This window comes from Geotrypetes seraphini, chromosome 13 (genome assembly GCF_902459505.1).
Source record: "Geotrypetes seraphini chromosome 13, aGeoSer1.1, whole genome shotgun sequence".
Classification (NCBI taxonomy): Eukaryota; Metazoa; Chordata; class Amphibia; order Gymnophiona; family Dermophiidae; genus Geotrypetes; species Geotrypetes seraphini.
The window spans coordinates 65,152,291-65,169,436 of record NC_047096.1 but is presented as its reverse complement, the minus strand read 5'-3'; the positions used below and the strand labels follow the sequence as shown (position 1 = coordinate 65,169,436).

At 42.1% G+C, this 17,146-nt stretch overlaps 1 long non-coding RNA gene across 1 annotated transcript in view; it reads right to left on the bottom strand.

Moving 5' to 3' along the window:
- Positions 1–7,581: 7,581 nt before the first annotated feature.
- LOC117347245 overlaps positions 7,582–17,146 on the bottom strand; it is a 65,978-nt gene continuing 56,413 nt past the window's right edge. The window contains exons 3-4 of the long non-coding RNA XR_004536755.1: positions 9,742–9,814; positions 7,582–8,203 (exon numbers count right to left, since the gene is read on the bottom strand). This is a non-coding gene — a long non-coding RNA (uncharacterized LOC117347245). The remainder of the gene's footprint in view (positions 8,204–9,741; positions 9,815–17,146) is intronic.

Here is a 17,146-nt window from a genome sequence, read left to right as displayed (position 1 = left end):
GTCAGGACACAAATTAGATGACCTCTGATGTACTATCCCCCAACAATTATGGATGTCAAAAAGAGGGGGTGACATTATAAAAAGGTTACATAGAACAGAACAAAGATTAATTTTGGAGTTGCAAACTACAGAACCATATGGTTTAAACACAATGGTGGAATGGAAGTCGGTTTTTAAATGATACTTTCCTTTTTGGATTTGTGTTTTGACATTTCCCTTTTGGATTTGTTATTATTATTTTCTGGAATTTTTAAAAATTTTTGAACTCTTTTAATTTCTGTTTAGTTTTTTATATTTTTTACAAATATTTTGGTGGTGTGGGTTGGAATGCTTTAAAAATAAAAAAAACTAAAAACTATAAATAAAAATGACTCAAAATGAAATAAAAAATAAAATAAAAAGTTGTTTTTTTTGGGCTCTATCCTTAAGGGTCTGTTTGCAGTGGCTCTCTTTCCTTTGAAGCCATTTTTTGCCTTGAGAACTTTTTCAGTATTTTTTTAGATCTCTGTCTCTAAGTTTATTTGAAATTTTCGCACCTCAATGACGTCATCTGGGCTTTTATTTACGGCATTTCACTTCTTTCACACTTAGTGCAGTGATTACCAGAGAGGTTGGCTCTTCCTGATGCAGCAACTAGATGGTGAAACAAGGATTCTCTTGTTGAAGAACTAAAGTGCACCCCGATTTTTGGCAGCCTATAGCGTCTTGGGAACTTTCAGCTGGACTGTGGTTAAGAGGCAGCATACTGCACTGAATGGACAGCCGATAAGATTTGCAGTAAAGCTAAGTCTGAATCTTTCAGCATTCATTGCCAGTTTGATGTTTAGACGCTATTTTGGAAATTTTGCCTACCCGGTGGTTTTTTGATTACTTACCTCCTGATAATTTCATGTCTTAAAGTAGGGGCTCCTTAATGTTTTAAGCCTTCTATATAAGCCCATTTTTTCAGCTGGAGAGTTTTTTTCCCGTTGTGGGTTTTCTTTCTGCTTGTTTAAATTTTCTCCGGAGCAGGACCAGTCTTAAATGCTCTCTTTTTCTAAGCCTGTGTGCTTCAGGATTTTGAGGTCCTTTTTTCTAAAGAATGTGAAGCCTGGCTACATTTGGAGTTCCCTGCATTGAGTCTGACACTCATATTTAAATTTTGGATAATTGATTTTACCATGTACTGAAGAATGACAGTATATCAGAATATGCAAATGTTACTTTTTTGTACAATATTTTATATATTTCAACAATAAAAATAGAAAAATAAATAAATAAAACAGAGACCAAGGCAAGATGGATTCACCAGAGGCAGGTCTTATCAGACAAATTTGATCAATTTCCTTGACTAGTGACCAGAGATAAGAGTAGCGGTAGGTTATAGGGATAGTCTGGGACCATTGCTCAGGCAATGGGACTGATGGGCCGCCGCGGGAGCGGACCGCTGGGCGAGATGGACCTCTGGTCTGCCTCAGCGGAGGCAACTTCTTATGTTCTTATGTTCTTAATTGGATAAAGGGAGAGTGCTAGATGTGATGTATTTAGATTTTAGCAAAGCCTTTGACAGTGTTCCACACAGGTGTCCAATAAATAAACTGAGTGCCCTCAATAAGGGCCCTAAAGTGATGGACTGGGTCAGGAACTGGTCGAGTGGAAGGCAACACAGAGTAGTGTTCTGAGGACAGGGATGATATCAGTGTTGTGCCCGCTCAGTTCTTGGGCCTGTTCTTTTTAACATTTTTGTAAGCAATATCGCTGAAGAGTTGTCTGGTAAGATTTGCCTCTTTGTGGATGATACCAAAATCTGTAATAGAGTCGACACCTCATGCTGTGGAAGTGAAAAAGGTATGAGGGAAGGCAAGGGCTGCGCAGCAAGGAGAGGAGTGGGGGAGGCAGAGAGGAGGAGGGGTGCTGCACCCTTAGGAAGACCACGCCTGGGGCAGACCCACCCCCCCCTGCACCCCTTGCGCTATTGCATATAGTCTTTATCTGTATTAATTTTTCTGTTGTATTACCAGGAATAATTTACTTCCCATAAAGCAATTTCTGTACCAAGTGAAATCTCTACATGCATCTCTGGAGGAGGTACAGACAAAAAGGGGGTAAAAATGAGATTGCAAACTGCAGAAGCCTATGGTGATTTTGTTTTTAAGGAGCAGAAGTTGGGTTACGGGGATTACTCCCGAGCTTAGCAGAAAGAGCTCCTATGATCACACTGCTCTGTGTGAAAAAGAATGGGGTTGATGCCGACCTTGTGAGTAACCAACGACCACTTTCATCATTCCCTTTGTTTTAGCACAGTTGATTGAGCAACTGGTGTTAGTACAGCTCAGCCATTATCTTGACCCAAATAAAACTTTGGATGAGCAGCAATTTGGATTTCGAAAGAATCTTGGCACTGAGACCTTATTTGTTTCCACTTTGAATAGCGTGATTGTTGGAATGAAAAAGGGCAGTACCAGTTGCTATTATCTTTTTAGATGTATGTATCCTCAGGGTTTGACATCGTATCACAATCACTTTTGCTTTCTAGGCCACTGTTCTTAGGGATTCCTAGTGATAGGTGCCATAGACTCGTATTCGAGTCCTAGCGACTTGAACATCATCAAGTTTTTGTGGCAGAATGTAGAAATAGATTGTTGGGCCTTCTGTGCAGTATAAATCTGCTGCTGCCCAGATGGGTGGTACATCATTAGTCTCACATCTCCACTGAAACCTGTCTGCCTTAGGAGGCCCTGCTAGTAGTGAAACTAACGACAGCATAGCTTTCAGCTTCACAGATGAGCGCAAGCCCTGTGGCACGACAAGCTCATGTGCCATGACTGGAGAGGGATTCATAGTATTGTCCTGTTATGTCTTGAATCATATCTTTTTCCCCACATTATCTCCATGAATAGGATTTTTAGATTGGTATTTGTCAACTAGGGGTGTCCCACAAGGCTCTGCCCTTTTGTCTGTGTTTAATATTTACTTTTTACCCCTTAGTGAACTGTTGTGATCTTTGGAGATAATTTTTAGAGTTTTTGCTAACGGTATCATGCTATTTTTTTCCTAACATTGGCTTGTCAGGCAAATTTAGAACAACTGGGAAATACGTAATATAATGTGTATTGCCGATTGATTTGAGAGAACAGGATGTGCTTCACTTGTAATTTTAGGAAAACGGAGGTTAAGGTCCTGACATGTGATAACCTCTTTGGGGATAAGAGGATAAGATGGATTGGGACTTGTATACCATCTTTTTGTAGTTATACAATCTCACTCAATACAGGTGTAGAAATAGAAGGGACGCTGGGAAGCAGTGATCACAATAAGATCCACTTCAACCTGGACACGGAGGGCAAAACATCGATCCAAAACGATGGCCACGGTGCTGAACTTCCAAAAAGGGAATTACGAAGGGATGAGACTCATGGTGGGGAAGATTAAGAAGAGGATAAGCACTGTAAAAACGCTAGAGCAACCATGCTCCCTTTTTAAGGACACAGTCACCGAGGCACAGAGTGTGCAGAACCTGAGCTCTTTAATTGATACTTGGGTATCATGGGTCATTCATATCAAGCAAATGGGAAAGGTGCCAGTACTCAGTACCTCCTCAAAAAAACATGCCTGAAGGGTACGCATGCCAAATATTTTATTTTGTTTAGTTTCCCATGTTGTTTATGGGGTTTTTTTCATTTTGTTACTTTGGTTTTTTTAATGTTTCATTATGGGGGACAATATTGTAACTCATGTGCGCTCATTGCAAAGAGTACACACTATACACGAATCGTGCATAGTGTTCCCTAATTGCACTATCCAAAAGATATGATCACATTTTAGATACACTGTAGAGATCAGAACTGAGACATCCATGTTGGGACATGCTCGATTCCGGTGTTATATTAGAAATAGGATCTGATAACATAGAGCTTTTTCTAGATCACATGCAGGAGTCCACATGTATGTGTTTTGGGGCAGCCATTTTTCAAAATATACAATAATAAAAATCTGCTACTTAACTATGGAATCTGCAGTGGAGGGTTTTCCATCTGTTTGGAGGAGGACAGAAACAATGGGGGACTAAGGAGGCTAATTCCTCCAATACAAGGCTGGCTGAAACAAACATTTTTTAACAGGGCTACAGAGAGGGGAAAGATTTCCCCAGGCCCAGCCTCTAAGCGGGGGCCAGCACCGACCATAGAAAAGCCATTCCGGGCTCTGCAATCCTGCATCTCCCTCCCCTCCTTCCCTTAACCAAGCCTTTCTCTGAAGAGGTCATTGGAAGTGGTGGCAGTGACTCTCAAACAGTGCTTTTGGCTGTCAGAAAAACACCCCTCTGTGGCATGCTAGGAATGATTATGAAGGGGATCACGAATAGATCGGAGAAGGTTATCATGCCGCTGTACCGGGCCATGGTACGCCCCCACCTGGAATACTGCATCCAGCACTAGTCGAAGACACATGAAGAAGGACACAGTACTACTCGAAAGGGTCCAGAGAAGAGCGACTAAAATGGTTAAGGGACTGGAGGAGTTGCCGTACAGTGAGAGATTAGAGAAATTGAGCCTCTTCTCTCTTGAAAAGAGGAGACTGAGAGGGGACATGATCGAAACAATCAAGATAATGAAGGGAATAGACTTAGTAGATAAAGTCAGGTTGTTCACCCTCTGCAAGGTAGAGAGAACGAGAGGGCACTCTCTAAAGTTAAAAGGGGATAGATTCCATACAAACATAAGGAAGTTTTTCTTCACCCAGAGAGTGGTAGAAAACTGGAATGCTCTTCCGGAGGCGGTTATAGGAGAAAACACCCTCTAGGGATTCAAGACAAAGTTAGACAAGTTCCTGCTGAACCAGAACGTACGCAGATAAGGCTAGACTCAGGGCACTGGTCTTTGACCTAAGGGCTATCGCGTGAGCGGACTGCTGGGCACGATGGACCACTGGTCTGACCCAGCAGCGGCAAGTCTTATGTTCTTATGTTCTCCGCTGCATCATAATGCCCCTTCCCTGCAGCAGCAGTGAAAAATACCACCCTCCTCGCAGAACGTCAGCGACCTCCCCCCCTGCAGCAGGAGAGAAGTTCACCATCTCCCACTGCACTAAAAATCTTGCTGTGACTAACCCTCCCCTCCCCCCCACTGCAGGAGAGATGCCCACTCTCTCCTGCTGGCAAGTAACCCCCCCACCTTTCCCTGCACCCCCCCCCGCCACCCTCTCCCCCTTACCTTAAATTTGAAGAGCAGGAGGGAAATGGACCCACTCCTGCTACTTTAAGGGAATTCTCCTCCCCGGTGCATCATAGGATGCACCGTGGAAGGGTCTGAGGCTCTGATTGGCCCAGGTTGTATAAGACCCTCCCATGGGAGGGGCCTTAAACAACTTGGGCCAATCAGAGCCTCAGGCCCCTCCCTGGACGCATTATGTAGGGGCCTAATGCTCTGATTGACCCGGATGCTCCATATGATGGGCTTTAGGCATCTGAGCCAATCAGAGCCTTAGATTTACTTGCCAGCTGGAGAGAGTGGGTATCTCTTCCGCTGCGGGGGGGGGAGGGTACTTGCCAGCAGGGTGGTCGGGTTAGTCGCGGCAAGGTTTTTAGTGCGGCAGGAGAGCGTAGGCATCTCTCCCGCTGCAGGGGGGGTTGGGTTAGTAGAGCCAAGGTTTTTAGTGCAGTGGGAGTGCGTGGGCATCTCTCCCGCTGCGGGGGGAAGTGGATTCGGGTCAGTCACGGCGAGGTTTTGTGTTTTTGTTTTGTTTTTTGCGGCAGCATTTTTTCTGCTCATGTGCCCATCAGCGATGAGCCCATGTAAATTAGGAAATCTTCGCTGCTGTCCGCCAACCTCATTTCCATGCGTGAATTTTTAAGAATGTCTCGGGTTTTGGGATTTGGTGTCTAAACGGCTGTGCTAGCAGACCATCGCTTTTTAACGTGGGTTTTTGAAAATCCCTGAGTAACCTATTGAAGCTACCCTTTTAACATTCCTTTTGCTGTGAATTGGCATGTGTAAATACTGACTTTCCAAAATTAGGTCTTACACATGTGAAATGCATATGTAAAATGGAAGTTTTACACATACAAATTGTTAAGCCTCATAAATAAAAACACCTAGTTACAAATAGGGTGCATTCTTTCCAAATACTGTGCATTATTTACAACACAGGAAAATGAAAATTTAAGGAAAGAGCTTTTTCTGTCCTTACCAACATAGAAAATACTGTTGACATTTTCCATGTCATTTCAAACAAATGCACATCCTTAAAAATTACAATAGTGGGTGGGTCACATCATTGGCATCTGTACTGAAACTAGGTATCTTGATGTTCTGCTTGATGTCGGGCTGACCTTCACTGTGTACACAGGCATTAGTGAGCCTGACGTTTTACAAGATGTGCTGATTGTGCCAGTTAAAGCCATATCTGGGGGTTGATGACTTTAGAACTGCAGTGCCACAAATTGTACTTACACCTCCTGATTACTGTAATTCTGTACTGAATGGACCCCTGGTTTTAGCTAGTTCAAAATGTGGCTGCTCATTTTATTTCTGGAAGCAAGCAATTTGATTCCATCGCATCTACTTTCTGTATTTAAGTTCAGATTTGTTGGTTGACGTATTCAAGATTGCTATGTGATTTCAAGTTTTGAGATTAGAGGTGCTGTTGTTTTGTTTTGCCCTCCTGTGTGGCATAGAAACCAACTTTTGAAAATGATTGGGGGGTGCTGAGCTTGAAACGCACAATAAATTTCCCCTCACCCTGTAAAGAAAATATTATCTGGTAGTAAATATCCCAGCCTGTATATAGACAAACGAAAAGCTAGGGTCCTGCACTCTCTCCTCCCCCTGGCCACTTGTCAGCATCATATTCTTTCTTTTTCTCTCTCTATCTCCATTCAGGCCATCTACTGGGCTGCTTTGAGATTGGGGAGTGGAGTGAGAGGGAGGCATTTACAAGAGAGTAAGGGGTAGAGACATGCAGTAAGCGAGGGGGGGGGACTCAGGTTGGGATTGTTCTTACCCTTTTTGGAATACCTGATGATACATTCAGGCCTACCTTTTCAAATTGAGTCTCTTGATTTTTCTGAAGTTGTAATTTTCAGTGACATGTACCAGAAAAAAAGCCCTCAGTGGCTCTAAGAAATGTGGTCATTGTGGCAAGATCATATCCAGTGCAGAAACTCACAATTTGGTGCCTGTAATACCTTGGGCCTAATCTCAAACCCCATTAGTGTTATTTGTGCTCTACTACTAAAAGAGGGATTCACGGCCAAAAAGAACAATGAGAAAAAATATTCAGTTCTTTGGGACCCAAGAGCTCACCAGACTATGGGGACTCAACACTGAAAGGGAACATTCTCCCTGAAGGATTTACAGTCAGCTTTCATGATTCAGAAGGAAAGTGATGCGCATCAAGCTGAGGCCCAGCAGCACTGAAACACAGCATCATCAGAGTAGTGTCAAAAGCATTAAGGAACTGACAACTGCTGTATTCTTGAAGCACCCCTGGACTGAGGACTATAGATAGAAGCATAAAGGGGAATAAAGGGAGACAAGGATCACCTTACAGGTCATGGACCTGAAGGGCCACCGCGGGAGCGGACTGCTGGGCGCGATGGACCTCTGGTCTGACCCAGCGGAGACTACTTCTTATGTTCTTAATTCATGTCTACTGCTAAGGATACACACTGGCTAGATTGCTGCTGTAAAGATTCTGCTGGCCAAATGCTCTCTTCATCAAAACTACTACTTAGCAATTGTATGCTGGCCCTAGGTATCCAATAGTTATATCAAAATTCTGGCACTTTATTCAGTAGTAGTATTGGGGTTATTCCACAATGAATATAGGGAGAATGAACTTCATAGACCCCTATACAATAACACCCTTATAATATTTAAATGATCCTCAGCAACACCACTTAGAGTTTCAATTAGTTTCATTACTCTAAGCTTTATGTGTTAGATCGTCATCGGATCATAAGCGTATTCATTTTAATATATTTAAAATAATTAAATAGTTAAATAGATAGAATCATTTTGAACTTTTTCATCAAATATGTTTTGAGTAAATTAGTACTCAGCTTGATTCATGTGGTCTAAATCGGGGACATATAATTCACCAACATGTTTCGCTGATAGGCTTTTTCAAGGTGAAGTCCCTCAGATTCCAGTCACCAGATTCATAGACCACTTTATCCCTAGGTATCCCAAATCGGTCTGAGGTTCACCATTCGCAAAAGTAGGAGCTGAAGAGGTAAGAGAAGAGGTTAGTCTTCATACATTATAAGGCATCACAGAAAAAAAGACGATAGGCAACAATACTTGGAAAAGTTAAGAGCAGCTTGTAAAGTAGACAAGCAAAGATGCAAGTGGAAGAAGAAATAGGCAAAAAAGGTAAAATTTAAAGACATGGCATTATTTATGTAAGTGGTATCCAGGGTAGTGGCACCCCTTTCCCGCCCTCTTCCCCACCTCCCTGCCACCCTCGCACACCCCTTCCCCGTACTTTTTTTTAAGCTTCAGTGCAAGCAGCCACCAACTTGCTGTCCACGTTGGCTTCAGAGCTCTCTTGGACGTCACGTCTTCGGCGTGGGCCCTGAAAACGATGTCAGAGAGAGCGCTGAAGTCGACGTGGGCGGCAAGTTGGTGACTGCTCGCACCGAACTTCAAAAGGTACAGGGGAAGAGAAGGGGCAGGCGTGCGGCAGGGGGCAAAGAGGAGGAGGGATGTCCCTTCCTGATGCGATTTTTGACAGGAAACTTTTCAAAACTCTGACCAAGTGCCAGGTCTTGAAAAGCTGTCTGGAACCCCTGGACATGTCCTCGAAAAGGAGGACATGTCCGGGGAAATCCGGACGTCTAGTAACCCTAGGCAGGAGACAGGTCTCTTTTAACTGAAAGGAAGCTCTGGAATGAGAGAGGGCTTAAGATGAAGTTGAAGGGGGATAGACTCAAAAATAATCTAAGGAAAAGGAAATGCTTCTTTATGGAAAGGGTGGTGGATGTGTGGAGCAACCTCCTGGTGAAGGTAGTGGAGACGAGGACTGTGTGTGAATTCAAGAAAGCATGTGGGATCTCTTAGGGGGAGGAAGAGATAGCAGATGATATGGACGGGAACACTGGATAGGCCATATGGCCTTTATCTGCCGTCATCTTCTCTATTTCTATTCTCTGGTGGGAGACTTGGCAGGGTCAATGGGCCCTAGATGTGGTCCTAGTTTGCTTCTGCATTTTATTTATTTGGATTCAGCTGTTACACCTGGTGAGTTGCATTCACGGACACATTCATCTTCTCCTGGCCGTGATGTACCTGTTCTGTGGTAGGGTAGTGAGTGTGTGCAGGTGTCTAGTTTGCACTGCTACAGGTCATGCTGTACCTGTTCTCTGATGGGGCAATAAGTGTATTGGCAGAGGGGCATTTTCTGCCATTGGCTGTGCTGTACCTAGCACAGAAGATCTCTAACTCATCACCACACGTGTGCTGGTACAATTCTCTCTCTGCTTATCTCAAGATGAGATCAAATGTCAGCTTGTCCAGGACAAAAATGAATTTCAGAACTTGAAGTTTCAATGATGAAAGAACTTTTCCCACAACAAAGTTAGACAAAGGAGAACCTGTTCTTCTCCCTCCCCCCCCCCACACACACATACTTTTCACACATCCTCCCCTCCCCCAACAACTTTACTCCTTTTTACCTCCAAGCTGCTACCTTTTAAAGATCCTTATTCATCAAAACACTTATGCAATATAGAGCAACACTGCTGGATAAGGTGGGGTTACTTACCTGTAATGGAGGTTCTCCATGGTCAGCAGGATAAGTCAGTTACAGATAAGTGATGTCATCTTAGATTGTGAGCCTATTAGGGACAGAAAAATTATCTGCATATTGTCTAAGTAAACCACTTTGTACTCACAGAAAGGTGATACATCAAATCCATGACCCTTTACCCAGTAGCATAGTAAGGGGGAAGGGGGGATCCACCCCGGGTGCCATGTTGCTGGGGGTGCTGGCACCCCTCCTCTTCTCCACCCTGCATCTTTCCACGCATGCCCCTTCCCTTCCCCCGTACCTCTAGTTGTTCACCACCATGAGCAACAACTTAAAAGTGTACCTCGCAACCGCGTTTTCTCTCCCACTGATGTCACTTCCAGGTGCTGCACATAGGAAGTGGCATCAGAGGGAGAGCCAACAGGGATTGGAACTTATATTCCACCTTTATGTAATTTTACAACCACACTCAAAGCAGTTCCCATTCAGGTACTTCAAGCATTCTCTCTATTTGTCCGGTTGGACTCACAGTCTATCTAATGTGGAGGATTAAGAGACTTGCCCAGGGTCACAAGGAGCAGCATGGGGTACTTATTTGGGGCCAATGAAGTGTTAAGTAACTTACCCAGAGTCACAAGGAGCTGTAGTGGGAATCAAACTCACAACCTCAGGGTGCTGAGACAGCTGCTCTAACCACTGGGCCACTCCTCCACTTATTCCTTCTGACTCGGTTTCTTTAGAAATGCAGTGTTTGTTTTCTATTGTCCATTGATACTTGCTTTCTGGAAATCAATATGGGGTCAAATAAATAATTTGTTAGATAATCCAGTGGCATTATCCTATGACACCGATTGTTTGGCATGGCAATGAGGGCTAAAAGCCAAATATCCTCTAATAACAATAGGCTTCTACTCATTATGACAGGGGTTGCCATACAACAGATTACGAAAAATTGGGATAGGCTGAATTATAGCTTTTGGTGGAACTCTTTGTGTCACATATTCAAAATGGAAAGGATAATTGCCATGCAGCAGGGAAATTTTAAGAAATTTCAGGTTATTTGGGAGCCATTAACAAGATACTGTAAAGATTGAAATTACTGCATAGAATAAATATTAATTTTTCCCCTTTTGTTCATACACGTCCAGGGTGGGGTGGGGATGGGTGGGTAAGAATATTTCATGATTTCTTTTGCTTATGAATAATTGTTGGGTATAAGGGAGAGGGAATATTTGATGAGAGTTTGAATTTGATAATATATTAAGTGATGTTAAAGTATAAAATGATTGTATTTTATACTTATTGTGAGTTTAAAAAAAAAAAAAAAAAAGGAAATGCAGTGTAATGGGCCCACTTCTTCGTTCCCACCCAAGCCCACTACATAAGAACATAAGAACTGCTTTCTCCGGATCAGACCTTCGGTCCATCAAGTCCGGCGATCCGCACACGCGGAGGCCCTGCCAGGTGTACACCTGGCGTAAATTATAGTCCACCATATCCTTATATGCCTCTCTTAAGGAGATATGCATCTAGTTTGCTCTTGAAGCCTAGGACGGTCGATTCCGCCATAATCTCCTACATTGCATTTCTGCTGCTGTTTGGTTTGTGTTGTTGTTTCCCTCTGGTCTGCTCTTTCTTGGTTTCTTGAGACCCAGTCCAAATGAATCAATTACTTCATCAACAGCTAATAGAGGTCATCCATAATTATCTCAAGCTCTTTGGCATTAGGCAACTGCACTGCGAGACATTTTCTTTTAGTCCAAATCACTTTAGCTTTGGCTGCATCAGTACTAGACACAAGGTTTAAGATACTGCAGGCACATTGCAGACGATGAAGAAGCTTGTAGACATGATTTCCACTGGAGCTGAACGTTCCGCAGTGCCTCAACTTCTTTGCTATCTAATTCATCACTTGAATCTTCACTAGCATTGTCACACTGTTCAAATACATAGAAGACTTTCACAAAGTTGGAATCGTTATCTATTGTTCTGACAATTTTTCATCTGATAACAAAATCTGCATTTATTAACTGAAGTAAGGACATCAGACGTGTGCAAACCCTTCAGTCTTCTCAAGGCCAGACATGGAGACTTCTTCTCTAAGAATATGTGGTAGAGAGTCTGTTCAACCAAAAATTGTCACCTGCTTCAGCTTCATCTCCAAAGTGACCCAACTCATTGCTGTTCTCTTTGACTAGAAACCAGTAACCAGTTCAACCAACACAGGCAACTTCAACTGTTCTCATAAACGAGGTTCCCAGAGCGGAAACATTTAAGATGAAATGACCCACTGTTTTGTATGATGAGGCTTATTAGTGAAATCCTGTTCCAGTTTTTGCTGCTTCATTTGGTTAATCAAATGATTGTTGTGACTCACTTCTGTTTTTACTTCTAACTTCAAGCACCAGCTGTAACTAACTAAAAGTAGGAAAAATTTGGTGAAATTATTACTTCAGTAAAAATAAAAGTATGATCATGTCACTGATTTTTTTCTCGTCGACTGCACTGGCTTCCAGTTGAGGCACGGGTTAAATTTAAGCTCGGCTGTATTTGTTTTGAGGCGCTAACAGGCTTAATTATAGAATCTTTTATCATTACAAACTCTAAACATTCTAGAAAATCTCACTCATTATTTTCATCCCCTTCTGTTAAGGGATGTAAATATAAGAAATTTCAGGAACGATTGCTATCTTTTCAGGCAGCCTTATGGACTAGGGATTTAACTCATATATTCATATTCCCAAATCCATATCAACAATTTCAACGTACCTTAAAAACATATTTTTAGGGAATATTTCGGAAGTTAGATATTGGATGTTTTTTCATTTGTATTACTAGTCTTTGTGAACCGCATAGAACTTCTATCGTATCAAGCAGCCTTATGGGGCAAAGACCTGGAAAAACTAATTACACACACAAACAACTATGGCGAATTTAGGAAACACCTAAAAACATACCTGTTCTCGAAATACCTAGGTAACGAATCTGGACAATAGACCCCATCACAATCCCACCCCCAAATCTGATCTTGGTAAACTGTTAACCACTAATCTCTAACTATGAATGTTCCATTCAATTTGTAGAATCTTTCTAATTCATTGTAAACCGCAAAGAACTTCACGGTCCTGCGGTATATAAACTGTTGTTATTATTATTACAGTATTATTATTAATGGTATTTGCGGTATACAAGTGAGTTTTATGTTATGTTATGTTCCTGTAGTTCTTTACAAGTAAAGTGGCAAAACTTTTACTTAAGAACAGTAGCTAGTTACGTTTGCTTACAGTACACGGCTGTTATGGCCTGGATTCTAAAAGCGGTGGCGTATTCGACAGGTGCCTGAAAATATGGCCCAGGTCATGTGTTACTCAGATTACGGCGTCGTTTTCAGAATCACAGCTTGTATCAAAGGTAGGCGCCAGAAATGTAGGCCAGGGTTTTAAAGGCTCACATTTCAAGCGCCTACCTTCAATGTAGAATCATGCTTAGCTGAACATCAACCCCACCCATAACCACGCCTCTTTTGATGTTCGGTGCCACTGGACGTCTGCATAGATGGGATTCTAGCACTGTGTTTTGTAGGCACCTCATGGCGCCTACTTTTTAAAGTTGTTTTTAATTGGTTTTTTTTAATGGCATGGTCAATTACCACACCATTAATAACCAATTAGACCAATTAACTTAGAGCGCCTATCGGTGCCTTCCTAATGGTGTCATTTTTAGAATCTGGGCCTATGTGCTTAGCTTACAGAATTCTGTATGTGACATGATTATGTGGGAGCCCGATCCATGCACACGCCCCCTTGCATATACATGCTAATGCACTTTTGCACATTGGGCCCAATTCTGCAAATGGCACTGGAAACTTAGGTGCCGAGTACTGTGGTGCTCAGGCGCACTTCATAGAATTGCACCTAGTGGAACCTACAATGGATGTATTTATGCTGGGGTTTTCTTAGCCTACATGAACATGCCCATGATCCGCCCCCAACCATACTTACTTTCAAGTAGGTGCCTTGGACTAGGTGCCAACTTCAAAGTGGTAGGTGCCTATCAAGATAGGTGCCTGTCATCCAATTAAGTGCAATTTACATCAATTATGAGGTGCTAATTTTAAATTAAAGAGCGGTTAATGTAACTGGTTTTTAAAAAGTTTTGGAAAAGTTCCTGGAGGAAAAGTCCATAAACTGCTGTTGGGACAGACATGGGAGAAGCCTCTGCTTGCCCTGGATCAGTGGCATAGAATGCTGCTACTATTTGGGTTTTTGCCAGGTACATGTGACCTGGATTGGACTCTGTGAAGACGGGATACTGAGCTAGATGTACCATTGGTCTGATCCAGTAAGGATATTTTTATGTTCTTATGTGAGCCAAGTATAGGACAATCAAGCCATTGTGACATCACTGATGAGGTTGGCTCTTAGGCATTGGTGGAATGAAGTATTATGACATCACAATCTCAGCTCTGGAATGCTGCTACTATTTGGTTTTTTGCCAGGTACTTGTGACTTGGATTGGCCTCTGTGAAGACAGGATACAGGATACTGGGCTAGATGGACCATTGGTCTGATCTAGTAAGGATATTTTTATGCTTTTGTGTTCTTAAACCCCCCTTTATCAAGCTGCATCAGCGCTTTCATTGCCATGGCCTGCAATAAAGAACCCTAACAGGACTTGATGAAAGGAAGGTTAAGTTAGGCGCCTAACCTCAGGTGTGATTTATAAAATCAGATCCATAGTGCACATACCCCTTGTTTTACAAAAATGTAGCATGGCTTTTAGCCCTGGCCATGGAGGTAACAGCTCCGAAGCTCATAGGAATTCTATGAGAATCGGAGCTGTTACTGCCAAGGCCTGCACTAAAACCACACTACGGTTTTGTAAAAGGGGAGGGATATGTGTGTAAGTTCCAATTATCTCAACACTTATACACATATGGCACAAGTACGTATCTACATGCCCATATTACAGAATTGCCCTTTTTTTTTTTTTTTTTTGCATTTTTAAGTTGAAAAAGATCCTGTCTGCAGAAGAGACCTGAAACAACATGGGAATAGAGCGAATCTGGATTGGATTTAATAAGTTTGATACTGCTACATACATCAGTGCTAAGTAGTGTGCAATACTAACACATTCTATTATACAAACAATATACAATATTAACAATTTCTGTTATACTAAATCAATCACAATTTCACGTAAAATCAGTTAAAACAGCAATGTTAACAATAAAACTTAATTAAATACTGCTGACAGCAAAAACGTTTTTTTGGTAACACATAACCACAAGGCCTGACTCTGTAAATAGCGTAGCTCAGCATGGTTGTCAATCAACCGCTAGTCACCATTTGTAGAATCACACCTAGCGGCACTTAATTCAACTTAGGCGCTGGGAGGTGTCAATGTTAAGCACCACTATATTTTACGCCAAGGTTTTGTTGGACAAATTTACCGGTGCCTAAGGCAATCCATGCCCAAACTCTGGCCCTATCCGCATGTACTTTTTGGGTAGGTGAGGGTAGGCGCCCTATAGGGTGCCTATCTGAAAATTATTTGAAATTGGTTTTTAATGTCACTATTCAATTGTCAGGGGCAATTGAACCAATTAAAAATTGAAGGTACATGCATAGATTGACTAGGTGCACCAATCTAGGCACCTAATGGGAGGCGCTTTTTATAGAATCAGAGCCACAGTTAAACTACTGGATAAAATAACAATTCACTTCCGGAAAAGGGAATACGAGGATAAATCTTGGAAATTGTCTAACCCAAAATTCCAAAGTGCTGGATCTGCGTACGAAAAGGCCCTTTTTCTAGTAGTTGAAAGATGCACTTTAAGACCAGAACTGAAGCAGATCTTTTTGAGATGAACGCAATGATCTTGACGTGGCATACTTAGACAATTTCTTAGGTAAATACTCAGGATGACTCATACAAAGAGCTTTGAAAACAAGACAGAGAAATTTAAAATCAATGTGTTTTGAGATTGTAAAGTAATGAGCTGTGTGGATCAGGAGACCAAATCAAAGTGATGCTGGGCTTCCTGTGATTGAGGTACCATAGTTAGATTGTGAGCCTGCCAGTACAGGTAAGGAAAATACTTAAGAGTACCTAATTAGAGTGTGAACTGCTTAGATGGCTGTGTCGATTGGCAGTATATCAAATAAGAACAGAAGAATAGCCTGTTCTCATGGTGGCCAATCCAGGTCACTAGAACCTGGCCAAAACCCAAAGACTAGCAACATTCTATGCTACCAATACAAGGCAAGCAGTGGCTTCCCCCATATCTTTCTCAATCACAGATTATGGACTTTTCCTCCAGGAAATTGTCCAAACCTTTCTAAAAACTAGCTATGCTATCCACTCTTACCACAACCTCCGGCAATGTGTTCCAGAGCTTAACTATTCTCTGAGTAAAAAAATATTTCCTCCTATTGGTTTTAAAAGTATTTCCCTGTAACTTCATCAAATGTCCCCTAGTCTTTGTAATTTTTGATGGAGTGAAGAATCGATTCATTTGTACCTGTTCTATTCCACTCATGATTTTGTAGACTTCAATCATATCTCCCCTCAGCTATCCCTTTTCCAAGCTGAAGAGCCCTAACCATTTTATTATTATTATTATTATTATTATTCTTTATTCTTATATACCGCCATACCCAGTGAGTTCTAGGCGGTTTACATCAATTAGCAAATGATCTGCGTTGAATAGCAGATTTACAACAAAATTAGAGGTAGGTTTACAAAATTAGAAGCAGATTTACAGCATTGAATAGCAGATTTACAACAAAATTAGAAGTAGGTTTACAAAATTAGAAGCAGATTTACAGCATAATTAGAAGAATTTTTGACAGAAAATTGCAGGCCGAATTACGATAAATTACAGTGATTTGCCGCAGTCAGCCGTGTCTTTCCTCATACGAGAGGAGTTCCATCCCCTTTACCATCTTGGTCACTCTTCTTTGAACCTTTTCTAGCGCCACTATATCTTTCTTGAGATAAGGAGACCAGAATTGAACGCAATACTCCAGATGAGGTTGCACCATAGAGCAATACAGAGAGGCATTATAACATTCTTAGTCTTGTTAACCATCCCTTTTTTAATAATTCCTAGCATCTTGTTTGCTTTTTTGGTTGCTGCTGCACATTGGGCATAAGATTTCATTGAATTGTCTACAATAAGAACATAAGAACATAAGCAGTGCCTCTGCCGGGTCAGACCAGAGGTCCATCCCGCCCAGCAGTCCGCCCCCGCGGCGGCCCAACAGGTCATGACCTGCCTTAATCACCAGAAGGGGCCCCCTTGCCCCCTAGGTTTCTCATCGAAGTCCTATCTTCCCATCAATGTCCTAACCCTCCGGCCTTGCACCTGCACGACCTGGTGAGCTGTCTATACTTATGCAACACCCCAGCACCTCCC